Below are 26,131 nucleotides of genomic sequence, written 5' to 3'. Positions count from 1 at the left end.
ATTTCTCCGTCGTTATCAGTGAGCTCCCCGGTATCTGACTGTATTGCTCCAATCTTTTCTCGTGTTTTAGTTTGGTACATTTGGTAGAATCCTTTGGGGTTTGTCTTCGCCTTCCTTGCTATCCTTACCTCATTATTCCTCTTGGCTTTCCTTATCTCGGTTCTAACCCTACTCGCCAATACTTTATAATAATCCCGGAGGTAAATTTCGCCACGATTAATCCTTCTACCTATAGCCTTCCCTTGGCCAATGAGTATTGCGCTTCAAGATGCTACACTGTTCATTATTATTGCTTATGTGCATTCTGATTCATTGACAGTTGATGATCTACCCGACATTATTTTTGCTGATGATTGTTTACTAATTGGTGATCTGAATGCTAGGCATAACAATCTTGGCAGTAGAGGTTCTCAAAATCACAATGGAATGGTTCTGAAAAATATCTTAGACTCTATAGAAGCTGCTAAGGCCCTTGGAGCTAGTGAGCCGACACATGTTAAAGGGGGTAGACTTGATTATGCAATACTTGTTAATATGTTAGATGCACATGCAAGTTTGAATATTGTGGATACGCTTTTGAGTGATCACTTTGCAATTAGAGTAAAGCTTCATTTGAACAAAATATTTTATGTTAACAATAGGAAAAGGTATACAATAACAGTAGGCCAACATAGTGAATTTGTAGCAAAAGTCGGCGAGTGGTATAAAGAGTACAAAAACTTTGGAATTAAATATGAAAACATATTTTATGATGATTTGTTAGGAGTAATTGCTTCCATTTTGAATAAGCCAAGGAAACAGTATGGAAATACCACAAAACCTAAGCCTAGGTATTATAATGATAAGATTGTAAAGGGGTGGAATAAGTTACTGAGGAAATGTTATAGTAAGTGGAGTAAAGATCATTGCAATGAAAAAACCGGGAAAATCTGATTGAAGTGGCAGAGTGCACAACAGAGGTAAATCAGAAAGCCAGAAGTATGTATTGGAGTGTTTTTTTGAGAGAGCTCGCTCAATCAAAATCTTTGAATCAGGTTTGGGATAGTGTGAATAGGGCAAGAGGAACCAAGAAGAAATTTCATGTTCATCCCAATCCAAACGCCAAAGCTAATGAGCTAATGAATAAGTAGGCATATGCATCTAATTATGAGTGTTTCCCAAATAATGTTCAGATTTGCTTGAGGAATTCATGATCTATGAGGCGAAGGTTGGTGAATATCCAAAGTACTGTAAGTGAGGAAACCTGTGTTCCTTGTATTAAGGATGAAATTCTGAATGCTGTAAAGAAAGGGAAGTCTAGTGCTCCTTTTTTTTTTTTTTTTTTTTTACGGGGATTAGCCCACCCGGGCACAGGTCACTGACACACGTTAGGGCCTGGGGGGCGAAAATGTTATAATAATAATAATAATGCAGTAATAATAAAGAACCATAAAGAAATTCAAAAATGAAAAAAAAGATCAAAAGTGAGAAACAATACTGTATATGTATGTTGTGTTGTTAATAGTAAGTGAAACAATTGAGACCCTGCAATTGTGTGTAATTGAGGCAGAAAGTCAGGTCAGCAACCTGAGACTTGGTCACAATTTTTGTGATGCCATACAGCAGCAGGGTCTACCATAGACAACACATTATGCTTCCAATATCTTCCCAGGCGGTAGTACCTCCCTGTTTGGTAGCTGCCTAATACCTACTACGATGGTCTAACTTATGATGTTATCAATTATCTTATAAGTATGGAGGACAACCCAATTCCAGATCTCTTTAATTTGTCATATGAAAATGGAAGACTGCCAGTGAAATGGAAAATGGCACTCATTGTTCCTGTGCCTAAGGGCGATAATGATTATAGACCCATATCCTTAACATCTTGTCTATCTAAAATGATGGAGCGAATGGTATTAAATAGATTATTGTATAAAATTGATGGTCTCTGGTCTTGTAATTTGTTTGGATTATTAAAGGGTAAAAGCACTACAGATTGTGTGATTAAATGTCTTAGTAATGCTAATGTCAACTGTAGACTGTTTGTAGACCTTAAAAGTGCCTTTGATAAGGCAAGTAAGGAAGTGATCTTAGGGGGTCTTGTAAGTAAAGGAATAAAAGGGAAATTATTGGTGTGGATTACAGATTACTTAACTAACAGAAAAGAGTGTGTCTGGTTTCAAGGTGATGAATCGGAAGAAAAAAGTCTAGGGTTGGGTACCCCACAAGGTGGCGTTCTTAGCCCTATGCTTTTTAATATTCTTATGGACAGAATAGCTAGTTAAAAATTCCAGGGCGAGTCCCAAGTAATCATTTATGCTGATGACATTCTGATCCAGTGTAAGAATGAGGAAGATAAGTCAAGGGTCATTGATCAGATGCAGTATCTTTGTCTCTCCTTGGGACTGGTCATTAATGAAAATAAAACCAAATTTCAGTCAAGGGCAGTAAATGGAAAAGAATTTTGGCTAAATGGAATAAAATTGCAAAAAAGTATCCAGTTACAAATATCTGGGAATGTTTGTTGGTATAAATAAAAATGTTAAGGATCATATTACTTATGTCAAAAATATAAGTACAACTAGGCTAAAACCTCTTAGTTTTGTCAAATAGAGGGAATGGTGTTGGTATACCAGTTTTAAGATCTATGTACTTAAGTACAGTAAGGAGTATCATTGATTATTCAGCTCCAGTTCTAGTTTCTTACTCAGGAAAAGATCTTAGGCCATTAGAGCTTATTCAGGATGAAGCAATGAGGTTTGTGCTTGGTTGTCCAAGGACAACAAGAATAGAGATTATGAGAATGGAGCTAAATGTCTCGAGCATAATACACAGAATTAGGGAGTTGACTGTCATTTCTACTCTAAGGCTTATTTGGCGTGGTGATGGTTATCTGAAGTCTGCTGTTGATAAATTTACTATTGCAATTACTTGTAATTTTAAGATGAATACTTACTGTATACTAAAAAACTTTGTCAGGTGTTGTGTGAATATAATATTGTAGATTTGTGTGTGCCTTTGCCAAACAAGTTTATTTGAAACCTTGGTTGATAGAGAGAGTATCTGTAAGAATGGATAAGTTAAGAGTTTAAAAAAAAAGAATGTAATCCTTTTGAGTTATGGCAAATATTCCTTGAGAAAATATCTGAGTACCATAAGGAAAATGTTATTCATATGTACTGTGATGGTTCAGTTAATGGGAATTGGGCCAGATGTGGATTGTTATTAGGGAATTCTATGAATATGGTATTAGTTTTGAAGAAAGAATATCCAAGAGAATTTGGGATAGAAGTTCCAGCACCACTGCCGAACTTTATGCTATATATGTGGGACTTAAGAATGCCTTTATGAAAAAAAAGACAGTTTTTGGGTTTGTTGACAGTCAAAGCGCTCTACTTGCTCTAAATTCTAAAGTGCCTCTTGATGATGATTTACTTTTAAAATGTAAGAAGTGTATTCATGACATAAAATCACTTGGATATGATGTAAGTTTTATGTGGATTCCATCCCATTGTGGTATTTATATGAATGAGGTTGCTGATGATTTGGCTAAGCAAGGGTGTGGCAAATAAATTATAGAATACGATTGTATTTTGGGTATTAAAGAATAAAATCTGGAATGGTAAAAATCCGACAGCAATGGAAAACGGACAATATTCGGAAAATTTTGAACAACGGCAGTAGTAGTTTGAAACATTATGTTCAAGTTTTAAATTCTACAAGTTCTACTTATGGTAAGGCTTCGGTTAAGTTTGATACATTTGTGATGAGACTACGCTTTGGATACAAATATTATTGGCAATATATTGAAGGAACTGATGGCATTCCTTATAAACTGTGTGGCTATGTAAAGTCGCATACATTATATCATTACATTATGGAATGTAACTGCTTATCAGAATTTAGGGGTGATGGTATTACTGATATTACAGAGATGGTTTGTTATTTAATAAACAAAAGTATGGTCAAGAATATTATGAAAAAATTCTGTAAGTTTAACATAAGATTGTAGATTTTATGCATATCTATTTGTTGTATACTTCCCTGATTTATGATAAGTACAATATTAAAGAGCTCTTGTTAAGACTAGTTTTGGGCGGGCTAGTTAGCATGCTAACTAGTTCCTTTTGATGTAATTGTCAATAAATGTTTTGAATTTGAATTTTTTGGGGGCGCCATGTATGACAGGTGACATCTACTCTAACCCTGGGATTCCAAATCAGTCCTACCTAGGCGACTTGTTATTCCTAGCAACTCTGTCGTAAAGCTGAGCGACTGTTACCCTGCCTGTAACACAGCGGGATCTACTGATCAGCTATTTGTAACGTGTATTAATACATTATTTTTCACCCTTCTATATGTGTTTTGTGTTGATTTTGTTTTAAGAATATTATATAAAAAATTACTTGCATATTTTTCACGTCCTACTATTTATACTGTGTTGGATGTTGTCATGTCAACTATAAGTGTGGTGTCAAATATTATATTAAGCAAACTAAGTAAATAACTAAACCTACAGCAAAACATAATAACTAGAAAAGTTTACAATACAGATTGTAATTTGTTACGTAATTGGGCATGAGTATTACAATGAATTATAACCAAATAATTTAAACTAAAAAAGCCCAGAGACACACACAGGTAAAGAAATCATTTAAAATTTTGAGATTAAAATAAAGGTAAAATATAAAGTAAATGAACTTAGACATTTACCTTCTTAATTGCTCAGTTTCCGTAACAATATTAATATCGCCTTTAGAACGATTAAGAAAAATATGACCCGTTACGTTGAACTCGAACGTTTTATTTCAGCCAAACATGTTGAATACAATTCATTCTTAGTAGTTCAAATAATAAATCATACGAAGCTAATCATACATAAATGTTTAATTGCCATATTTCCATGTTGTCACTATGATAAACAATACAATGTACAGTCTACCTGAGTAAACTTAAGTACAGGTTGAACTTAGATGTTGATGATCTCAAACTGAATAGGTTGGGTGTTCACCCTATAATGGTATTAGCTAGAGTGATGGCGCCACTCCGATCAGGCCCTGCCTGGGCACATACATTTCGCTGCGTCAGGTGTTTTATATACAAACAAGTCCTTCCTACTACCACACAACACCATGCTACTCGTTGTCATTGTAACTCTACTAACTATATACTCTATATACAGGCAGGCACGCCCAAAACGAGATCAGGCCCTTGATACTTAACTTCGTCCGCTTTCTTGTGACTCTGCTGCCCCCAGGCTGTTTGATACTTAACCTTGTCTTTTTTTTTTTTTTGGACGATGCTGCCCTCAGGCTGTTTTATGTTTAACTTTGTCATGTCCTTGTGACTATGCTGCCCTCAGGCTCTTTGATACTTAACTTTGTCACATTCTTGTGACTATGCTGCCCTCAGTCTGGTGGTGCTTGTCAGTTCCTTAGGACATCTCGGTCCTTTGACGTTCGGACCTCACTGCCTTTGTGTGTGGGTCCTCAAGTCACTTTCATGTCTGACCCCGTATTGATAGCAGCGCCAAGTCGTCCATCGTCACTGCTTTCTCCTCCAAGTATAGTGCTAACCACTTCACCAGCTCTGTTCTCTGCCCTGCCGATTTCTGGTATATATCGTACATCATCCATATAGCGTTCCTTCCATTTTGGGGGAAGCCTAACCACTAATGTTTTGAAGGTCTGTCGTGTTTCAAGTTCAGACATCAAATTCTGGTTCTCCAGATGGCTCACTGCGCCCAATACCTGAAATGCCAGTTTCCGTAATCCTTCGTCGTCGAAATCCCTGCCTGGACGAGCGTCTATGAGCCTCTTTACCAGCTGGCCTGCATACGCATACTTATCTCCAAGCCTTGCCTCCAGGATCTTGACTGCCTTATGGTAGGCTCGGTCTGGCTCTAGATAGTCGCATCCCATGATTGCTTGATGCAGCTCTTCTCCTTTGCAAGCATCCATGAGCAGCTGGTACTTGTACTTCTCAGGCACAGCCGTATTTGCCATGTATCGACGGAACGCATGCATAAAGGTCCAGAACTCTGCCCGACTCTGCCCTCTAAACTTGGGAAGTGTGGCAAGCTGCATGCACATCGTAGCCACCAATTCTCTTATTTCTTCACCTGTCTCTGGTTTTCCTTGTGGATGAGCCTTCGTGATCTGAGGCGCTTCGTTTGCAAGCGTTGGCTGTAAAGATGAAGCCATTTGGTCAATACTGATCGATGCTCGTCGCTGGGTATCTTCTCTTACTATTGACTTCTCGTAATTGCTGGAATTTTCTGTCGAAGACTGTGTGCTATCACTTTGTCGCGTCAGTGCTGATGCTTCTTGACTTGACACCATTCCGGTGTGCTTCGTCTTCATCCACTCTACCTTAAGCTCTCTCAAGGCTCGGCTTACTTCGTTTTATGCTGCCTCGGCTCTGGCCACTGCTCATCGATAATCGAACTCCCTGCCAGATTGGTCATTTGGATCTACTGATATTGCAAGCTCATTTCCTGTGTCACAACCCTCTGATTGTATCTCATTGGACGGGTCCATTGTCAGTAGGCCAAATTTTTGGCTTCCATCTCCGTCAAAGTCTCCTTCTATGTCGTCGATATACCCAATCTCCGACATCTTGCTTCGTCAAATGATTTGAGCTGCTTTCGTTCTGTCACTTAACTATTGGGACACGTGTGTATGCCTTAGATTTCACTCATTTATCGTAGCACGTCGTGTGCCTTGTCTTATTATCTTTATACGGTCGATCTAGCAATCACTTTGGTCACTCTTTGACGCTCGCACCTGATATCATTACAAACTTCACTATGATTCAAGCATGATTGCTAATTGTTTTATGCACTTACGTCAGACAACAGTAATGACATTTGCTTTCCTTTCACATATGCACTACACTGAAAGTGATTGAGCTCATTCGGACACGATTATTTCTTCACTATTAACGTTAAATGGATTATCGCCGTAATAAGTATACGGGCACTACACTACACTATTCGTCACTAGCATAGTGGGGTGGTGAACCGCGCCCATACAGATGAACGCGTCGCGTGGGTGGTGATCTGAGCCGAAGAATGACCTTGGCTGCGGCCTGCCCTTCTCAGTTGGCCTCTGGTGTGAAGATCTCTGCCCCGTACACCGATCACGTTTGACTAATATCGCCTTTAGAACAATTATGGGAAAATAAGCCAAGTCACATCGGACTCGAATGCTATAATTCGGTCAAAACTGTTGAATACAATTAATTCTTAGTATTTCAAATAGTAAATCATACATAGGTGATCATACATATATGTTTAATTGCCATATTTCCATGTTGTCACAATGAAAAACAATACAATGGACACAGTCTACCTGAGTAAACTTAAGTACAGCTTGAACTTACGTGTTGAAGGTCTCAAACTGAATAGGTTGGGATTTTTTTTTTTACGGGAATTAGCCCACCCGGGCATAGGTCAAACGACCCACAACGGGGCCCGGGGGGGGGGGCGAAAAATAAAGAACAGAAAGAAATTGAAAATAGAGAACAGAAAGGTTATATTGTGTTAATCTACACCACGAAGATGCCGGAAAACCACCTTTTTCAAGTGAGACAGATTGCATGAGTACGGAAACACAGAAGAAGGTAAAGCATTCCACAGTTTGCCTGTGTGAGGAAAGGAGGAGGTACTATAACGGGTTATTCTCGTGTGACAGTCATCCACAGAAAAACGGTGGGCACCGCGGGCAACACGTGTGTTACGAGCCCACGGCCTTACCGGCGGTACACAGGATGCCAAATCCACCGAACATTGCCCGTTAAAGTACGTGTAAAAGAGAGAGAGTGAAGCAACATTGCGGCGAAGAGAAAGGGAAGAGAGATTGTCGACTAAAGGAGGAAAGTTAATAAGACGAAATGCCTTTGATTCCACCTTATCTAATAGTTGGACAGAAAAAGAGCCACCCCAGATATGAGAGCAGTACTCCAAGTTAGGACGAATGAATCCCTTATATACTTGGAGCAACTGCTCAGGAGTGAAGTAGCTACGGCATCTGTACAGCAATCCCAACTTTCGGGAGGCAGCTTTAGCTATACTAAGGATGTGTGATTTCCATGACATATTGGAGGAAATGGTGAGGCCTAACATATTTATTTCAGAATTTGGCAGGATGATAGCTTCCTGAAATGTAATTGGTGGGAAATCGTCTAATTTACAAAGTGTAATTGGTAAATATTGAGTTTTATTGCTTTTGAATTTGATCAAGTTTGTACCTCCCCATTCAGAGATGGTGCACAGATCCCCAATGATAGAAGTAATCATATCAGTTCTAGAAACAGATCTAGTTTGAGAGGTAGGAGGAAGGGGAAAATGTGAAGAAGAGTGAAGAGTAGAATCATCAGCGTAAGAATGGATAAAATTAGTTGTAGTATGAAGTAAATCATTGATAAAAAGAAGGAAGAGAGTAGGTGAAAGAACAGAACCCTGTAGGACACCACTACTGGTAGAGAAAGAGCGAGAGAATAATTCCTCGACAACAACTGCCATGGATCGGTTTTCAAGGACGCTAGAGATGAGAAAACAAAGTGGGGGAGAGAAACCAAAAGAGGGAAGTTTAGATAGCAAAGACTTGTGCCATTCCCTGTCAAATGCTTTGGGGATGTCGAGGGTCACGACGAAAGTTTCCCCATAATCCCAAAGAGAGGGATGACCAAAGATGGGCGCAATAGGAGAGCAGATCACCAGTAGATCTCGCCTGGCGAAAGCCACACTGGTGATCCGACAAAAGGGAAAGGAGTTCAAGGTGACGGAGAAAATGGGATTTCAAGATAGTTTCGAAAATCTTAGAGAGGGATGAAGTTATAGCAATGGGGCGATAGTTAGAGGGGTTAGAATGGTCGGTCGTGGTTGTTATAATCATGGTCGTGGTTGTTATAATCATAGTCGTGGTTATGGTCATAGTCGTGGTTTTATAATTGTAGTCGTGGTTGTTGTAATCATGGTCGTGCTTGTTATAATCATAGTCATGGTTAGGATCCTAATCGTGGTTGTTATAATTTTAGTCGTGGTTGTTATAATCATGGTCGTGATTGTTATGATCATGGTCGTAGTTGTTATAATCATATTCGTGGTTATAATTATGGTCGTGGTCGTTATAATCATATTTGTGGTATTTATCATCATGGTCGTGGTTGTTATAATCATGGTCGTGGTTGTTATAATCATGAGCGCTGTTGTTATGGAAATGGTCGTGGTTGTTATAATCATGGTCGAGGTTGTTATAATCATGCTCGTCGTTGTTATAATCATTGTCGTTGTTGTCATAATCATAGTCATGGTTATGATCATAGTCGTGGTTGTTATAATCATTGTCGTGGTTGTTATAATCATAGTCGTGGTTGTTATAATCATAGTCGTGGTTATCACTATAGTCGTGGTTGTTATAATCATATTCGTGATTGTTATAATCATGGTCGTGGTTGTTATAAAGATGGTCGTGGTTATTATAATCATGGTCGTGGTTGTTGTAATCATGGTCGTGGTTGTTGTAATCATGGTCGTGGTTGTTATAATCATTGTCGTGGTTATGATCATAGTCGTGGTTGTTATATTTATAGTCGTGGTTGTTGTAATCATGGGCGTGCTTGTTATAATCATAGTCATGGTTATGATCCTAATCGTGGTTATTATAATTTTAGTCGTGGTTGTTATAATTATGGTCGTGATTGTTGTGATCATGGTCGTAGTTGTTATAATCATATTCGTGGTTATAATTATGGTCGTGGTTGTTATAATCATATTCGTGGTTTTTATAATCATGGTCGTGGTTGTTATAATCATGGTCGTGGTTGTTATAATCATGGTCGTTGTTGTTATAATCAAAGTCGTGGTTATGATCATAGTCGTGGTTGTTATAATGATAGACATGGTTGTTATAATCATGGTCGGGAGTGTTATAATCATGGTCGTGGTTGTTATAATCATAGTCGTGGTTATCATAATCATGGTTGTGGTTGTTAGGATCATAGTCGTGGTTGTTATGATCATAGTCATGGTTGATATAATCATGGGCGTGGTTGTTATAATCATGGTCGTGGTTGTTACAATCATGGTCGTGGTTGTTATAATCATGGTCGAGGTTATTATAATCATGGTCGTGGTTGTTAGAATCATGGTCGTGGTTGTTGTAATCATAGTCGTGGTTGTTATAATCAAGTCGTGGTTGTTATAATCAGTCGTGGTTGTTATAATCATGGTCGTGGTTGTTATAATCATGGTCGTGGTTGTTATAATCATATTCGTGGTTGTTATAATCATGGTCGTGGTTGTTATAATAATTGTTGTGGTTCTTGAAATCATGACCATGGTTGTTATAATCATAGTCGTGGTTATGATCCTAGTCGTGGTTATAATCATAGTCGTGGTTGTTATAATCATGGTCGTGATTGTTATAATCATGGTCGTGGTTGTTATAATCATGGTAGCGGTTGTTATAAAGATGGTCGTGGTTATTATAATCATGGTCGTGGTTGTTATAATCATGGTCGTGGTTGTCATAATCATGGTCGTGGTTGTTATAATCAAAGTCGTGGCTATGATCATAGTCGTGGATGTTATAATCATATTCGCGGTTGTTATAATCATGGTCGTGGTTGTTATAATCATGGTCGTGGTTGTTATAATCATGGTTGTGCTTGTTATAATCATGGTCGTGGTTGTTATAATCATGGTCGTGGTTGTTATAATCATAGTCGTGGTTGTTATAATCATGGTTGTGGTTGTTATAATCATGGTCGTGGTTGTTATAATCATGAGCGCTGGTGTTATGGTCATCTTCGTGGCTGTTTTAATCATGGTCTTCGTTGTTATAATCATTGTCGTTGTTGTTATAATCATAGTCGTGGTTATGATCATAGTCGTGGCTGTAATAATCATAGTCGTGGTTTTTATAATCATAGTCGGGGTTGTTATAATCATAGTTGTGGTTGTTATAATCATAGTCGTGGTTGTTATAATCATAGTCATGGTTATCATCATAGTGTGGTTGTTATAATCATATTCGTGTTTGTTATAATCATGGTCGTGGTTGTTATAAAGATGGTCGTGGATATTATAATCATGGTCGTGGTTGTTATAATCATGGTCGTGGTTGTTATAATCATAGTCATGGTTATGATCATAGTCGTGGTTGTTATAATCATTGTCGTGGTTTTTATAATCATGGTCGTCGTTGTTATAATCATTGTCTATGTTGTTATAATGATAGTCGTGGTTATGATCATAGTCGTGGTTATTATAATCATAGTCATGGTTGTTATAATCATAGTAGTGGTTGTTATAATCATAGTCGTGATTGTTATAATCATATTCATGGTTGTTATAATCATGGTCGTGGTTGTTATAAAGATGGTCGTGGTTGTTATAATCATGGTCGTGGTTGTTATAATCATAGTCGTGGTTATGATCATAGTCGTGGTTGTTATAATCATAGTTGTGGTTGTTACAATCATAGTCGTCGTTATGATCATAGTCGTGGTTGTTATAATCACAGTCGTGGTTGTTATAATCATGGTCGTGGTTGTTATAATCATATTCGTGGTTGTTATAATCATGGTCGTCGTTGTTATAATCATGGTCGTCGTTGTTATAATAATTGTTGTGGTTGTTGAAATCATGACCATGGTTGTTATAAGCATAGTCGTGGTTATGATCCTAGTCGTGGTTGTTATAATCATATTCGTGGTTGTTATAATCATAGTCGTGATTGTTATAATCATGGTCGTGGTTGTTATAATCATATTCGTGATTGTTATAATCATAGTCTTGGTTGTCATAATCATGGTCGTGGTTGTTATGATCATAGTCGTGGTTGTTACAATCAAGGTCGTGGATGTTATAATCATGGTTGTGGTTCTTATATACATGGTCGTGGTAGTTATAATTATGGTCGTGTTTGTTGTAATCATGGTCATGGTTGTTATGATCATAGTCGTGGTTGTTATGATCATAGTCGTGATTATTATAATCATGGTTGTGGTTGTTATAATCATGGTCGTGGTTGTTATAATCATGAGCGCTGTTGTTATGGTCATGGTCGTGGTTATTATAATCATGGTCGAGGTTGTTATAATCATGGTCATAGTTGTTTTAACCATGGTCGTGGTTGTTATTATCATGGATGTGGTTGTTATATTCATGGTCGTCGTTGTAATATTTATTGTCGTCGTTGCTATAATCATAGTCGTGGTTATGATCATAGTAGTGGTTGTTATAATCATAGTCATGGTTGTTATAATCATAGTAGTGGTTGTTATAATCATAGTCGTGGTTGTTATAATCATATTCATGGTTGTTATAATCATGGTCGTGGTTGTTATAAAGATGGTCGGGGTTATGATAATCGTGGTCGTGGTTGTTATAATCATGGTCGTGGTTGTTATAATCATAGTCGTGGTTATGATCATAGTCGTGGTTGTTATAATCAAAGTTCTGGTTGTTATAATTATAGTCGTGGTTATTATCAAAGTCGTCTTTGTTATAATCACAGTCGTGTTTGTTATAATCATGGTCGTGGTTGTTATAATCATATTCGTGGTTGTTATAATCAAGGTCGTCGTTGTTATAATCATGGTCGTGGTTGTTATAATAATTGTTGTGGTTGTTGAAATCATGACCATGGTTGTTATAATCATAGTCGTGGTTATGATCCTAGTCGTGGTTGTTATAATCATAGTCGTGGTTGTTATAATCATGGTCGTGATTGTTATAATCATCGTCGTGGTTGTTATAATCATGGTAGTGGTTGTTATACTCATGGTCGTGGTTGTCATAATCATGGTCGTGGTTGTTATAATCATAGTCGTGGTTATGATCCTAGTCTTGGTTGTTGTAATCATAGTCGTGGTTGTTATAATCATAGTCGTGGTTTTTATAATCATTGTCGTGTTTGTTATAATCACATTCGTGGTTTTTATAATCATGGTCGTCGTTGTTATAATCATGGTCGTGGTTGTTATAATCATTGTTGTGGTTGTTGTAATCATGGTCGTGGTTGTTATAATCATAGTCGTGGTTATGATCCTAGTCGTGGTTGTTATAATCATAGTCGTGGTTGTTATAATCATGGTCGTGATTGTTATAATCATATTCGTGGTTGTTTTAATTATGGTCGTGCTTGTTATAATCATGTTCTTGGTTTTTATAATCATGGTCGTGGTTGTTATAATCATGGTCGTAGTTGTTATAATCATGGTCGTGGTTGTTACAATCAAACTCGTGGTTATGATCATAGTCGTGGTTGTTATAATCATAGTCGTGGTTGTTATAATCATGGTCGTGAGTGTTATGATCATAGTCGTGATTGTTATGATCATAGTCATGGTTATTATAATCATGGGCGTGGTTGTTATTATCAAGGTCGTGGTTGTTACAATCATGGTTGCGGTTGTTATAATCATGGTTGTGGTTCTTATAATCATGGTCGTGGTTGTTATAATTAAGGTCGTGATTGTTATAATCATGGTCATGGTTGTGATAATCATGGTCGTGGTTGCTATGATCATGGGCGTGGTTGTTATAATCATGGTCGTGGTTGTTGTGATCATGGTCGTGGTTGTTGTGATCATGGTCGTGGTTGTTATAATCATGGTTGTGGTTGTTATAATCATGGTCGTGGTTGTTATAATCATGAGCGCTGTTGTTATGGTCATGGTCGTGGTTGTTATAATCATGGTCGAGGTTGTTATTATCATCGTCGTAGTTGTTATAATCATGGTCGTGGTTGTTAATATCATGGTTGTGGTTGTTATAATCATGGTCATTGTTGTTATAATTATTGTCGTTGTTGTTTTAATCATAGTCGTGGTTATGATCATAGTCGTGGTTGTTATAATCATATTCGTGGTTTTTATAATCATGGTCGTCGTTGTTATAATCATGGTCGTGGTTGTTATAATCATTGTTGTGGTTGTTGTAATCATGGTCGTGGTTGTTATAATCATAGTCGTGGTTATGATCCTAGTCGTGGTTGTTATAATCATAGTCGTGGTTGTTATAATCATGGTCGTGATTGTTATAATCATGTTGTCATATTCGTGGTCGTGCTTGTTATAATCATGTTCTTGGTTTTTATAATCATGGTCGTGGTTGTTATAATCATGGTCGTGGTTGTTACAATCAAACTCGTGGTTATGATCATAGTCGTGGTTGTTATAATCATAGTCGTGGTTGTTATAATCATGGTCGTGAGTGTTATGATCATAGTCGTGATTGTTATGATCATAGTCATGGTTATTATAATCATGGGCGTGGTTGTTATTATCAAGGTCGTGGTTGTTACAATCATGGTTGTGGTTGTTATAATCATGGTTGTGGTTCTTATAATCATGGTCGTAGTTGTTATAATTAAGGTCGTGTTTGTTATAATCATGGTCATGGTTGTGATAATCATGGTCGTGGTTGTTATGATCATGGGCGTGGTTGTTAGAATCATGGTCGTGGTTGTTGTGGTCGTGGTTGTTATAATCATGGTTGTGGTTGTTATAATCATGGTCGTGGTTGTTATAATCATGAGCGCTGTTGTTATGGTCATGGTCGTGGTTGTTATAATCATGGTCGAGGTTGTTATTATCATGGTCGTAGTTGTTATAATCATGGTCGTGGTTGTTAATATCATGGTTGTGGTTGTTATAATAATGGTCATTGTTGTTATAATTATTGTCGTTGTTGTTTTAATCATAGTCGTGGTTATCATCATAGTCGTGGTTGTTATAATCATAGTCGTGGTTGTTATAATCATAGTAGTGGTTGTTATAATCATAGTCGTGGTTATCATCATAGTCGTGGTTGTTATAATCATATTCATGGTTGTTATAATCATGGTCGTAATTGTTATAAAGATGGTCGTGGTTATGATAATCATGGTCGTGGTTGTTATGATCATGGTCGTGGTTGTTATAAATTTGGTCGTGGTTATCATAATCATGGTTGTGGTTGTTTTAATCATGGTCGTGAGTGTTATAAAGATGGTCGTGGTTATGATAATCTTAGTCGTGGATTTTATAATCATAGTCGGGGTTGTTATAATCATAGTCGTGGTTGTTATAATCATAGTCGTGGTTGTTAAAATCATAGTCGTGGTTATCATCATAGTCGTGGTTGTTATAATCATATTCGTGGTTGTTATAATCAAGGTCGTGGTTGTTATAAATTTGGTGGTGGTTATTATAATCATGGTTGTGGTTGTTATAATCATGGTCGTGGTTGTTATAATCATGGTCGTGGTTGTTATAATCATGGTTTTGGTTGTTATAATCATAGTCGTGGTTTTTATCATCATAGTCGGGGTTGTTATAATCATAGTCGTGGTTGTTATAATCATAGTCGTGGTTGTTATAATCATAGTCGTGGTTATCATCTTAGTCGTGGTTGTTATAATCATATTCGTGGTTGTTATAATCATAGTCGTGGTTGTTATAATCATGGTCGTGAGTGTTATAATCATCGTCGTGGTTGTTATAATCATATTCGTGATTGTTATAATCTTAGTCTTGGTTGTCATAATCATGGTCGTGGTTGTTATGATCATAGTCGTGGTTGTTACAATCAAGGTCGTGGATGGTATAATAATGGTTGTGGTTCTTATATACATAGTCGTGGTAGTTATAATTATGGTCGTGTTTGTTGTAATCATGGTCATGGTTGTGATAATCATGGTCGTCGTTGTTATGATCATAGTCGTGGTTGTTATGATCATAGTCGTGGTTGTTATAATCATGGGCGTGGTTCGTATAATCATGGTCGTGGTTGTAGTGATCATGGTCATGGTTGTTATAATCATGATTGTGGTTGTTATAATCATGGTCGTGGTTGTTGTAATCATGAGCGCTGTTGTTATGGTCATGGTCGTGGTTATTATAATAATGGTCGAGGTTGTTATAATCATGGTCGTAGTTGTTTTAATCATGGTCGTGGTTGTTATTATCATGGATGTGGTTGTTATAATCATGGTCGTCGTTGTAATAATTATTGTCATTGTTGCTATAATCATAGTCGTGGTTATGATCATAGTCGTGGTTGTTATAATCATAGTCATGGTTGTTATAATCATAGTAGTGGTTGTTATAATCATAGTCGTGGTTGTTATAATCATATTCATGGTTGTTATAATCATGGTCGTGGTTGTTATAAAGATGGTCGTGGTTATGATAATCATGGTCGTGGTTGTTATAATCATAGTCGTGGTTATTATCATAGTCGTGGTTGTTATATTCATAGTTGTGGTTGTTATAATCATAGTCGTGGTTATGATCATAGTCGTGTTGTTATATTCATAGTCGTGGTTGTTATAATCATGGTCGTGGTTGTTATAATCATATTCGTGTTTGTTATAATCATGGTTGTGGTTGTTATAATCATGGTCGTGGTTGTTATAATCATGAGCACTGTTGCTATGGTCATGGTCGTGGTTATTATAATCATGGTCGAGGTTGTTATAATCATGGTCGTAGTTGTTTTAATCATGGTCGTGGTTGTTATTATCATGGATGTGGTTGTTATAATCATGGTCGTCGTTGTAATAATTATTGTCGTTGTTGCTATAATCATAGTCGTGGTTATGATCATAGTCGTGGTTGTTATAATCATAGTCATGGTTGTTATAATCATAGTAGTGGTTGCTATAATTATAGTCGTGGTTGTTATAATCATATTCATGGTCGTTATAATAATGGTCGTGGTTATTATAAAGATGGTCGTGGTTATGATAATCATGGTCGTGGTTGTTATAATCATAGTCGTGGTTATGATCATAGTCGTGGTTGTTATAATCATAGTTGTGGTTGTTATAATCATAGTCGTGGTTATGATCATAGTCGTGGTTGTTATAATCACAGTCGTGGTTGTCATAATCATGGTCGTGGTTGTTATAATCATATTCGTGGTTGTTATAATCATGGTCGTCGTTGTAGTAATCATGGTCGTGGTTGTTATAGTAATTGTTGTGGTTCTTGAAATTATGACCATGGTTGTTATAATCATAGTCGTGGTTATGATCCTAGTCGTGGTTGTTATAATCATAGTCGTGGTTGTTATAATCATGGTCGTGATTGTTATAATCATGGTCGTGGTTGTTATAATCATGGTAGTGGTTGTTATAAAGATGGTCGTGGTTATTATAATCATATTCGCGGTTGTTATAATCATGGTCGTGGTTGTTATAATCATGGTCGTGGTTGTTATAATCATGGTTGTGCTTGTTATAATCATGGTCGTGGTTGTTATAATCATGGTCGTGGTTGTTATAATCATGGTCGTGGTTGTTATAATCATGGTTGTGGTTGTTATAATCATGGTCGTGGTTGTTATAATCATGAGCGCTGGTGTTATGGTCATCTTCGTGGCTGTTTTAATCATGGTCGTCGTTGTTATAATCATTGTCGTTGTTGTTATAATCATAGTCGTGGTTATGATCATAGTCGTGGCTGTTATAATCATAGTCGTGATTTTTATAATCATAGTCGGGGTTGTTATAATCATAGTTGTGGTTGTTATAATCATAGTCGTGGTTGTTATAATCATAGTCATGGTTATCATCATAGTCGTGGTTGTTATAATCATATTCGTGTTTGTTATAATCATAGTCGTGGTTGCATAAAGATGGTCGTGGATATTATAATCATGGTCGTGGTTGTTATAATCATAGTCGTGGTTATGATCATAGTCGTGGTTGTTATAATCATTGTCGTGGTTTTTATAATCATGGTCGTCGTTGTTATAATCATTGTCTATGTTGTTATAATGATAGTCGTGGTTATGATCATAGTCGTGGTTGTTATAATCATAGTCATGGTTGTTATAATCATAGTAGTGGTTGTTATAATCATAGTCGTGGTTGTTATAATCATATTCATGGTTGTTATAATCATGGTCGTGGTTGTTATAAAGTTGGTCGTGGTTATGATAATCATGGTCGTGGTTGTTATAATCATGGTCGTGGTTGTTATAATCATAGTCGTGGTTATGATCATAGTCGTGGTTGTTGTAATCATATTTGTGGTTGTTACAATCATAGTCGTGGTTATGATCATAGTCGTGGTTGTTATAATCACAGTCGTGGTTGTTATAATCATGGTTGTGGTTGTTATAATCATATTCGTGGTTGTTATAATCATGGTCGTCGTTGTTATAATCATGGTCGTGGTTGTTATAATAATTGTTGTGGTTGTTGAAATCATGACCATGGTTGTTATAATCATAGTCGTGGTTATGATCCTAGTCGTGGTTGTTATAATCATAGTCGTGGTTGTTATAATCATAGTCGTGATTGTTATAATCATGGTCGTGGTTGTTATAATCATATTCGTGATTGTTATAATCATAGTCTTGGTTGTCATAATCATGGTCGTGGGTGTTATGATCATAGTCATGGTTGTTACAATCAAGGTCGTGGATGTTATAATCATGGTTGGTGTTCTTATATACATGGTCGTGGTAGTTATAATTATGGTCGTGTTTGTTGTAATCATGGTCATGGTTGTTATGATCATAGTCGTAGTTGTTATGATCATAGTCGTGGTTGTTATAATCATGGTTGTGGATGTTATAATCATGGTCGTGGTTGTTATAATCATGAGCGCTGTTGTTATGGTCATGATCGTGGTTATTATAATCATGGTCGAGGTTGTTATAATCATGGTCGTAGTTGTTTTAATCATGGTCGTGGTTGTTATTATCATGGATGTGGTTGTTATTTTCATGGTCGTCGTTATAATAATTATTGTCGTTGTTGCTATAATCATAGTCGTGGTTATGATCATTGTAGTGGTTGTTATAATCATAGTCATGGTTGTTATAATCATAGTAGTGGTTGTTATAATCATAGTCGTGGTTGTTATAATCATATTCATGGTTGTTATAATCATGGTCGTGGTTGTTATGAAGATGGTCGGGGTTATGATAATCGTGGTCGTGGTTGTTATAATCATGTTCGTGGTTGTTATAATCGTAGTCGTGGTTATGATCATAGTCGTGGTTGTTATAATCAAAGTTGTGGTTGTTATAATTATAGTCGTGGTTATTATCAAAGTCGTGGTTGTTATAATCACAGTCGTGGTTGTTATAATCATGGTCGTGGTTGTTATAATCATATTCGTGGTTGTTATAATCATGGTCGTCGTTGTTATAATCATGGTCGTGGTTGTTATAATAATTGTTGTGGTTGTTGAAATCTTGACCATGGTTGTTATAATCATAGTCGTGGTTATGATCCTAGTCGTGGTTGTTATAATCATAGTCGTGGTTGTAATAATCATGGTCGTGATTGTTATAATCATCGTCGTGGTTGTTATAATCATGGAAGTGGTTGTTATAAAGATGGTCGTGGTTATTATAATCATGGTCGTGGTTGCTATACTCATGCTCGTGGTTGTCATAATCATGGTCGTGGTTGTTATAATCAAAGTCGTGGCTATGATCATAGTCGTGGTTGTTATAATCATATTCGCGGTTGTTATAATCATGGTCGTGGTTGTTATAATCATGGTCGTGGTTGTTATAATCATGGGTGTGCTTGTTATAATCATGGTCGTGGTTGTTATAATCATGGTCGTGGTTGTTATAATCATGGTCGTGGTTGTTATAATCATGGTTGTGGTTGTTATAATCATGGTCGTGGTTGATATAATCATAGTCATGGTTATGATCCTAATCGTGGTTGTTATAATTTTAGTCGTGGTTGTTATAATCATGGTCGTGATTGTTGTGATCATGGTCGTAGTTGTTATAATCATATTCGTGGTTATAATTATGGTCGTGGTTGTTATAATCATATTCGTGGTTTTTATAATCATGGTCGTGGCTGTTATAATCATGGTCGTGGTTGTTATAATCATGGTCGTGGTTGTTATAATCAAAGTCGTGGTTATGATCATAGTCGTGGTTGTTAGAATGGTCGTGATTGTTATAATCATGGTCGGTTGTTATAACTGCGGTAGTAGTTATAAAGATGGTCGGTTATTATAATCATATTCGCGGTTGTTATAATCATGGTCGGTTGTTATAATCATGGTCGTGGTTGTTATAATCATGGTTGTTTGTTATAATCATGGTCGTGGTTGTTATAATCATGGTCGTGGTTGTTATAATCATGGTCGTGGTTGTTATAATCATGGTTGTGGTTGTTATAATCATGGTCGTGGTTGTTATAATCATGAGCGCTGGTGTTATGGTCATCTTCGTGGCTGTTTTAATCATGGTCGTCGTTGTTATAATCATTGTCGTTGTTGTTATAATCATAGTCGTTGTTATGATCATAGTCGTGGCTGTTATAATCATAGTCGTGGTTTTTATAATCATAGTCGGGGTTGTTATAATCATAGTTGTGGTTGTTATAATCATAGTCGTGGTTGTTATAATCATAGTCATGGTTATCATCATAGTGTGGTTGTTATAATCATATTCGTGTTTGTTATAATCATGGTCGTGGTTGTTATAAAGATGGTCGTGGATATTATAATCATGGTCGTGGTTGTTATAATCATGGTCGTGGTTGTTATAATCATAGTCATGGTTATGATCATAGTCGTGGTTGTTATAATCATTGTCGTGGTTTTTATAATCATGGTCGTCGTTGTTATAATCATTGTCTATGTTGTTATAATGATAGTCGTGGTTATGATCATAGTCGTGGTTATTATAATCATAGTCATGGTTGTTATAATCATAGTAGTGGTTGTTATAATCATAGTCGTGATTGTTATAATCATATTCATGGTTGTTATAATCATGGTCGTGGTTGTTATAAAGATGGTCGTGGTTGTTATAATCATGGTCGTGGTTGTTATAATCATAGTCGTGGTTATGATCATAGTCGTGGTTGTTATAATCATAGTTGTGGTTGTTACAATCATAGTCGTCGTTATGATCATAGTCGTGGTTGTTATAATCACAGTCGTGGTTGTTATAATCATGGTCGTGGTTGTTATAATCATATTCGTGGTTGTTATAATCATGGTCGTCGTTGTTATAATCATGGTCGTCGTTGTTATAATAATTGTTGTGGTTGTTGAAATCATGACCATGGTTGTTATAAGCATAGTCGTGGTTATGATCCTAGTCGTGGTTGTTATAATCATAGTCGTGGTTGTTATAATCATAGTCGTGATTGTTATAATCATGGTCGTGGTTGTTATAATCATATTCGTGATTGTTATAATCATAGTTTTGGTTGTCATAATCATGGTCGTGGGTGTTATGATCATAGTCATGGTTGTTACAATCAAGGTCGTGGATGTTATAATCATGGTTGTTGTTCTTATATGCATGGTCGTGGTAGTTATAATTATGGTCGTGTTTGTTGTAATCATGGTCATGGTTGTTATGATCATAGTCGTGGTTGTTATGATCATAGTCGTGGTTGTTATAATCATGGTTGTGGTTGTTATAATCATGGTCGTGGTTGTTATAATCATGAGCGCTGTTGTTATGGTCATGATCGTGGTTATTATAATCATGGTCGAGGTTGTTATAATCATGGTCGTAGTTGTTTTAATCATGGTCGTGGTTGTTATTATCATGGATGTGGTTGTTATTTTCATGGTCGTCGTTGTAATTATTATTGTCGTTGTTGCTATAATCATAGTCGTGGTTATGATCATAGTAGTGGTTGCTATAATCATAGTCATGGTTGTTATAATCATAGTAGTGGTTGTTATAATCATAGTCGTGGTTGTTATAATCATATTCATGATTGTTATAATCATGGTCGTGGTTGTTATAAAGATGGTCGGGGTTATGATAATCGTGGTCGTGGTTGTTATAATCATGTTCGTGGTTGTTATAATCGTAGTCGTGGTTATGATCATAGTCGTGGTTGTTATAATCAAAGTTGTGGTTGTTATAATTATAGTCGTGGTTATTATCAAAGTCGTGGTTGTTATAATCACAGTCGTGGTTGTTATAATCATGGTCGTGGTTGTTATAATCATATTCGTGGTTGTTATAATCATGGTCGTCGTTGTTATAATCATGGTCGTGGTTGTTATAATAATTGTTGTGGTTGTTGAAATCTTGACCATGGTTGTTATAATCATAGTCGTGGTTATGATCCTAGTCGTGGTTGTTATAATCATAGTCGTGGTTGTAATAATCATGGTCGTGATTGTTATAATCATCGTCGTGGTTGTTATAATCATGGAAGTGGTTGTTATAAAGATGGTCGTGGTTATTATAATCATGGTCGTGGTTGCTATACTCATGCTCGTGGTTGTCATAATCATGGTCGTGGTTGTTATAATCAAAGTCGTGGCTATGATCATAGTCGTGGTTGTTATAATCATATTCGCGGTTGTTATAATCATGGTCGTGGTTGTTATAATCATGGTCGTGGTTGTTATAATCATGGGTGGTTGTTATAATCATGGTCGTGGTTGTTATAATCATGGTCGTGGTTGTTATAATCATGGTCGTGGTTGTTATAATCATGGTTGTGGTTGTTATAATCATGGTCGTGGTTGATATAATCATAGTCATGGTTATGATCCTAATCGTGGTTGTTATAATTTTAGTCGTGGTTGTTATAATCATGGTCGTGATTGTTGTGATCATGGTCGTAGTTGTTATAATCATATTCGTGGTTATAATTATGGTCGTGGTTGTTATAATCATATTCGTGGTTTTTATAATCATGGTCGTGGCTGTTATAATCATGGTCGTGGTTGTTATAATCATGGTCGTGGTTGTTATAATCAAAGTCGTGGTTATGATCATAGTCGTGGTTGTTAGAATGATAGACATGGCTGTTATAATCATGGTGGGGAGTGTTATAATCATGGACGTGGTTGTTATAATCATATTCGTGGTTGTTATAATCATAGTCGTGGTTGTCATAATCATGGTTGTGGTTGTTAGGATCATAGTCGTGGTTGTTATGATCAGAGTCATGGTTGTTATAATCATGGGCGTGGTTGTTATAATCATGGTCGTGGTTGTTACAATCATGGTCGTGGTTGTTATAATCATGGTCGAGGTTATTATAATCATGGTCGTGGTTGTTAGAATCATGGTCGTGGTTGTTGTAATCATAGTCGTGGTTGTTATAATCATAGTCGTGGTTTTTATAATCATTGTCGTGGTTGTTATAATCATATGCGTGGTTGTTATAATCATGGTCGTCGTTGTTATAATCTTGGTCGTGGTTGTTATAATCATTGTTGTGGTTGTTGTAATCATGGTCGTGGTTGTTATAATCATAGTCGTGGTTATGATCCTAGTCGTGGTTGTTATAATCATAGTCGTGGTTGTTATAATCATGGTCGTGATTGTTATAATCATGGTCGTGGTTGTTATAATCATATTCGTGGTTGTTTTAATTATGGTCGTGCTTGTTATAATCATGTTCTTGGTTTTTAGAATCATGGTCGTGGTTGTTATAATCATGGTCGTGTTTGTTATAATCATGGTCGTGGTTGTTACAATCAAAGTCGTGGTTATGATCATAGTCGTGGTTGTTATAATCATAGTCGTGGTTGTTATAATCATGGTCGTGAGTGTTATGATCATAGTCGTGATTGTTATGATCATAGTCATGGTTGTTATAATCATGGGCGTGGTTGTTATTATCAAGGTCGTGGTTGTTATGATCATGGGCGTGGTTGTTATAATCATGGTCGTGGTTGTTTTGTTCATGGTCTTGGTTGTTATAATCATGGTTGTGGTTGTTATAATCATGGCCATTGTTGTTATAATTATTGTCGTTGTTGTTTTAATCATAGTCGTGGTTATGATCATAGCCGTGGTTGTTATAATCATAGTCGTGGTTGTTATAATCATAGTAGTGGTTGTTATAATCATAGTAGTGGTTGTTATAATCATAGTCGTGGTTATCATCATAGTCGTGGTTGTTATAATCATATTCATGGTTGATATAATCATGGTCGTGATTGTTATAAATTTGGTCTTGGTTATTATAATCATGGTTGTGGTTGTTATAATCATGGTCGTGATTGTTATAAAGATGGTCGTGGTTATGATAATCATAGTCGTGGTTTTTATAATCACAGTCGGGGTTGTTATAATCATAGTCGTGGTTGTTATAATCATAGTCGTGGTTGTTATAATCATAGTCGTGGTTATCATCATAGTCGTGGTTGTTATAATCATATTCGTGGTTGTTATAATCATGGTCTTGGTTGTTATAAATTTGGTCGTGGTTATTATAATCATGGTTGTGGTTGTTATAATCATGGTCGTGGTTGTTATAATCATATTCGTTGTTGTTATAATCATAGTCGTGGTTATGATCATAGTCGTGGCTGTTATAATCATAGTCATGGTTTTTAAAATCATAGTCGGGGTTGTTATAATCATAGTCGTGGTTGTTATAATCATAGTCGTGGTTGTTATAATTATAGTCGTGGTTATCATCATAGTCGTGGTTGTTATAATCATATTCGTGGTTTTTATAATCATGGTCGTGAGTGTTATAATCATCGTCGTGGTTGTTATAATCATATTCGTGATTGTTATAATCATAGTCTTGTTTGTCATAATCATGGTCGTGGTTGTTATGATCATAGTCGTGGTTGTTACAATCAAGGTCGTGGATGTTATAATCATGGTTGTGGTTCTTTTATACATGGTCGTGGTAGTTATAATTATGGTCGTGTTTGTTGTAATCATGGTCATGGTTGTGATAATCATGGTCGTGGTTGTTATGATCATAGTCGTGGTTGTTATGATCATAGTCGTCGTTGTTATAATCATGGTTGGTGTTGTTATAATCATGGTCGTGGTTGTTATAATCATGAGCGCTGTTGTTATGGTCATGGTCGTGGTTATTATAATCATGGTCGAGGTTGTTATAATCATGGTCGTAGTTGTTTTAATCATGGTCGTGGTTGTTATTATCATGGATGTGGTTGTTATATTCATGGTCGTCGTTGTAATAATTATTGTCGTTGTTGCTATAATCAGAGTCGTGGTTATGATCATAGTAGTGGTTGTTATAATCATAGTCATGGTTGTTATAATCATAGTAGTGGTTGTTATAATCATAGTCGTGGTTGTTATAATCATATTCATGGTTGTTATAATCATGGTCGTGGTTGTTAAAAAGATGGTCGTGGTTATGATAATCGTGGTCGTGGTTGTTATAATCATGGTCGTGTTGTTATAATCATAGTCAAGGTTATGATCATAGTCGTGGTTGTTATAATCATAGTTGTGGTTGTTATAATTATAGTCGTGGTTATTATCAAAGTCGTGGTTGTTAAAATCAGAGTCGTGGTTGTTATAATCATGGTCGTGGTTGTTATAATCATATTCGTGGTTGTTATAATCATGGTCGTCGTTGTTATAATCATGGTCGTGGTTGTTATAATAATTGTTGTGGTTGTTGAAATCATGACCATGGTTGTTATAATCATAGTCGTGGTTATGATCCTAGTCGTGGTTGTTATAATCATAGTCGTGGTTGTTATAATCATGGTCGTGATTGTTATAATCATCGTCGTGGTTGTTATAATCATGGTAGTGGTTGTTATAAAGATGGTCGTGGTTATTATAATCATGGTCGTGGTTGTTATAATCATGGTCGTGGTTGTCATAATCATGGTCGTGGTTGTTATAATCATAGTCTTGGCTATGATCATAGTCGTGGTTGTTATAATCATATTCGCGGTTGTTATAATCATGGTCGTGGTTGTTATAATCATGGTCGTGGTTGTTATAATCATGGTTGTGCTTGTTATAATCATGTTCGTGGTTGTTATAATCATGGTCGTGGTTGTTATAATCATGGTCGTGGTTGTTATAATCATGGTTGTGGTTGTTATAATCATGGTCGTGGTTGTAATAATCATGAGCGCTGGTGTTATGGTCATCTTCGTGGCTGTTTTAATCATGGTCGTCGTTGTTATAATCATTGTCGTTGTTGTTATAATCATAGTCGTGGTTATGATCATAGTCGTGGCTGTTATAATCATAGTCGTGGTTTTTATAATCATAGTTGGGGTTGTTATAATCATAGTTGTGGTTGTTATAATCATAGTCATGGATATCATCATAGTCGTGGTTGTTATAATCATATTCGTGGTTGTTATAATCATGGTCGTGGTTGTTATAAAGATGGTCGTGGTTATTATAATCATGGTCGTGGTTGTTATAATCATGGTCGTG

Source organism: Homarus americanus, unplaced genomic scaffold, assembly GCF_018991925.1.
Source record: "Homarus americanus isolate GMGI-L3 unplaced genomic scaffold, GMGI_Hamer_2.0 scaffold32583, whole genome shotgun sequence".
Lineage (NCBI taxonomy): Eukaryota > Metazoa > Arthropoda > Malacostraca > Decapoda > Nephropidae > Homarus > Homarus americanus.
Note: the sequence above shows the minus strand (reverse complement) of the source record.